Source organism: Dermacentor variabilis, unplaced genomic scaffold (genome assembly GCF_050947875.1).
Source record: "Dermacentor variabilis isolate Ectoservices unplaced genomic scaffold, ASM5094787v1 scaffold_13, whole genome shotgun sequence".
Taxonomy (NCBI): domain Eukaryota; kingdom Metazoa; phylum Arthropoda; class Arachnida; order Ixodida; family Ixodidae; genus Dermacentor; species Dermacentor variabilis.
In genome coordinates this window covers 37,651,844-37,656,254 of record NW_027460291.1, presented here as the reverse complement: position 1 = coordinate 37,656,254, position 4,411 = coordinate 37,651,844, and the positions used below count along the sequence as shown (strand labels likewise).

The 4,411-nt window shown below is 45.5% G+C and overlaps 1 non-coding gene across 1 annotated transcript; it reads left to right on the top strand.

Annotated features, from left to right (window-relative positions):
* The first annotated feature begins 228 nt into the window (after positions 1-228).
* On the top strand, positions 229-303 carry TRNAR-UCU (transfer RNA arginine (anticodon UCU)). The gene has a single exon. It is a non-coding gene; the product is annotated as a tRNA-Arg (tRNA).
* Positions 304-4,411: the final 4,108 nt, after the last annotated feature.

The following is a 4,411-nucleotide window of genomic DNA, read 5'->3' as shown; positions in this document are numbered from 1 at the left end:
GACCGAAATCACTTCACCATACGTCAGTGGGCCACTGCCTTCAGTGCCTTCGCAGACGGAGGGGCAGTATGAGAACGCTGACATGGCGAGCGGCATCGGAACCAGCTGTAGAAGAAGACGGCGACGAAGGAGGCAGCAGTGGCACGAGCGCGTTCACGTGGACTCGCCGAGGGGCGGCGACGCTCGGCCCAAGATTGGCCAACTAAGCGCTATGCTCTGAGTGTGAGAGCCGCCGTAGCCCAATGGACAAGGCATCGGTATTCTAAACCGAGGATTGCGGGTTCGAGTCCCGCCGGCGTTGCACTTATTTTGCGTTCGTGCTTCTCGTTTCTTTTTCTTTACATCTTCATCTGTGCCACCTAAAATTATCAGTGAGGGAAAGCACGAATAGGAGCACACGTCGCCTCTTTCGCTACAGCCGACATGTTGATGAAGCCTTGTACATGCCTTCATCGGTTCTTACATGTTGTTTCTACAGTAAGTCTGAGATAATAAAGCTCATTTTTGTACACGATTTTTATCATCCGCGCCGTCCGTATTGTTGTGAGGGGAGACTCTGCAGCATTCGCATTTTAATGAGACAACGCAGTCAATGATTGTTCTGTCTTCTAAAGAAACTTGAATGTAGTTAGTTCTCGGGAGCTAGCTTTATCCACCTCAAATATAGATGATGAATCCCGCTTCTTCGAAACCGAGAACCACTCATCTTGTTCGGCGATTCTTGTTGTCGTCGTTGACCTGAGTTATTGTAGCGCATAACCACAGTTGGCGGTAGGCGATGAATTGCGCGTTTAATTATGGTCTGTAAGCAGAAGGGAAATAACAATTTGATCATTGTAATAATTTTAGAAATTACGCCCTTGTGCAAGTAAAAAAGCAACCGCGACACATAACGTAGACATAGCTTTTTCGTTTTCATTTTGCCTGAATATATGTTCGATGTGCACCCCGAAAAGAAACGAGATCAGAGCAGTCAGGCACGCGCTGTGGAAGTTATTTGCAAAGAAAAGCCCCTCAAATTCACCTCAGTATAAACATAGGCTGCCGACGAATGCGCTGTTCTTAAATATATTTCCTTAGCCTTTTGGAGTTTTTTGACATTCTTTTTTCCAGGCATGTCGGCGTGTATAAATGTGACTCTAATATATTCGCTTGTAGCCTTTGAAACCTTATTCAAGTAAGCTATAGCATCAAAAGCTGTTTCATGATTACGAACTTAAGGATGTCGACGAGTTTACCAGGTGTTAATGTCGTTGACACGAATGTGTGTTCCTGGTGGGTTCGAGCAATAACATATATTTTGCGACATCATGGCGATAGCGTTTTCTGATTTTAGATTGTGGTTCCGTGCAGTTAACAGTGGTAGCGGCAGAAAACAAAATCGATCCAGTGATTGGTAACAATTTGTCTGCTCGAGCAAGATCAGTGCGTTTACGAGCTTAACATAAAATTGATATAAATGTCTTTTTCGGCGTACTTCTGTTAGCAGAATTTGTAGCAGATATAACGACATTCCAGTACAGGGAGAAACATTTATGTCTCTCTCCGTGGGGTATCTTCCTCGTAGTGTGAAACCACTAGTTCCCTTCACCATTGGCTCACACTACTCCACGTGCCTGTTGGATAAGTCATCCCTGCTTCGGCAGATCTGAGGTGATTCACGCAGCCTGGAAGGAGGAATGTGAAGCTACGGGGCGGGGGGGGGGGGGTATGCTTTAATATGCTTTAATAACCGCCGATGACATGCTAATACGCTTTCTAAACTACCATTATCAAGACATGTTCGCTTACCACAGCATTCTTTCGAAAACTCAGGGCCACAATTATTGAATCAGGCTTTCATTCCAATCACGATCGCGAAGTCCACGAGTCTTACATAATCTACAATTTTAACACCGTGTCATCGCGCATTAACGAAAGCTCAGGCGCACTAATTTTTTAACTCTAGCGCAGCTCAGAAAGAGCAAAAAGCAAGGTGGAAGGGGTAATGAAAGGGAACGGAGCACTCATTCCGTTCTCCATTCCCTTTCATTGCCCCTTCCACCTTCCTCTTTGCTCTTTCTGAGGTGCGCTACAGGCCACAAAAGTCATAACATACCAACTCGCCCAAACTGCCACGCTTTTGACAGGCACACTAACCAGCGTGCCTACTAAGCATCCTGCATATTAGCCGTGACTTCTTATGTATACCATGAGACGCAGCTTTCTTTCAAGAACCCTCTATTATTCTTTCCCTTTTTTTCGCTGTTGCGTCAATTCGCTGTCACACAATGTCATAGTCTGCAGACGACACTGTGTTCCACCGTACACATGCCAATAAAAGCCCTGATCATTCATCCTGCTCGCTATGACGACTACTGAGCCGTGCGTTCCGCCTGCACCCTGAATCTACTGCCTTCCGGCGCGATATAATTTCCATGTTTCTTTTTATTTTATTATTTTTTATTTGTTGTTGACTGCAAGTGGTTTACATTCTAATATTGAGTAAACGAACGATTCAATTCTGCATTGTGCACACGTGTGTGGTATTGTTATCGCGAGTGGTATCACAATATAAAGTTGTTTTTCTTTGTGTTCTTATTGCGCACAACGTTAGCATATCTATCGCGGGTTTATAAGGAAGCCCAAAGAAATGTACATTTGACTTTGACGTTTAGGCTGGTGCACCAGCCTAAACGTCAGCGAAACATAGTGTATCAATTCCCCCCCCCCCCCCCCCCCAACGTACGTCGAACTCTTTTCATCTTATATATATATATATATATATATATATATATATGTATATTTACCGAATGTGTCAGCTGCCTTTAGCCAGTTTAGCGACAGTTTAAAAATATGTCGCTGCACTCTAAGTACGCGACCATATGCATGTCGCTCACTTTTATGTAGTGGCACAATATTTTTTTCTTATGCTTAATTAGATAATTCATCAAGAATAATTAGCCAACATCTGAAGCAACCAATTTAGGCAAAACATTCCAATTAGAAATTTGCAAACCCCTTTGCAATACGGCCGATTAGACCGTTTTTAACTTAATGTATATTAGGTATTAGTGATTTTCAGCTAACTGCGGATGCTGCGCGAAATAAAAAAATAATTGGAGGACGCTTAAGATTCGCCTTCAAGAATGGAACGTGATAGCGTTATCGCACCGCCCACCTAAAACGATCTACGCGAGCCAAACGCGGTGATCGGCACGGACAGGCGGGCCGCGACGCGCTATGAAGGCGGACGCAGTCATGGGGCGAGTGGCGCGCCGCGTGTCGGGGCAGCGCCGTGCATTGCGAGGAGGGGGTCTTCTGTGTTTGCCGCAAGATGGCTCTGCGTATCCGGAGAGCGCAGAAGAAATGTAGCGGAAGTGTACCTCGGTACCCAATTACATGCAATTTACATGCTCATAATTACCGATTTACAGCGCAGTATAACTTTCTACGGCACGTTTCTAAGGCAACATCGCATTTATTAGAGGCGCGTTTGTCCCGATTTGACCCATCTAACTCGTGGATGAGTGGTAGCGCGTCCGTCTCACTCCGGAGACCCTGGTTCGATTCCCACACAGCGCATCTTGTAAGTTGCTTTTTATTTATGAATTGCCTTCCGGGATTTTTCGGTCACGGCCAACAACGCCGACGCTGACACCGACGATACCGGCTTTTCTGCGACACGAGCTCCTTGACGCCGTCGCGATAAAATTACGGCGTGACAGACCCATTTGCGCACCGTGATTGCAGCGCTCCCAAAGCCTCAGCGCACAAACAAACGTGGCATTCTGCAGGTCGTTTCTGCCGCTTAAAAGTCGACAGGGCAGCGACGAAGGCGTCGGTTGTGCGATGCACGCCAGCGATGCGCTTCCCTCGCGGCGGTTCATGATAGCGATAAGCGGAAGCAGCGGGAGCGCACTCGGCGAAATACAATGTTCGTGTGCGCGGAACGGTTGGGAGCAGTGCAACCACGACGCGGAAGCGAGCATGTGACGTGGTGTTCCTTTTTAATGTACAGTAACTATGTAAATGTTCATTACCCAATATTTGTTATTTACTGGGCTTGGCGAATTTGAAAAAAAAATATCACGACATGTTTCATATGGCTCGGAACAATACTGCTCCAATTCGACACGCGTAGCGCCTATGTTTCTTGCATTAATACTTGGTCCAAGTTAGTCGAAACACCGAGTAGTCTTTAGTCTTAAATTTTTTTTCGACTACTGTCGATGCAGGGTGTCCCAGCTAACGTAAATTTAGTGAAGCTGTTCAACGAAGAACGAGATTTAAAAAAGACGGATCCGATTTTAAGACCTATGGTGCTCAGCTGTCAGAGATTTGACCTGTGGTCTTGGTATAATAGTATATCTTGCACCGTGTTTTCTTTTTTAAGTCTTTTATTGTGAATGACCACTGCTTCGCTAAAACA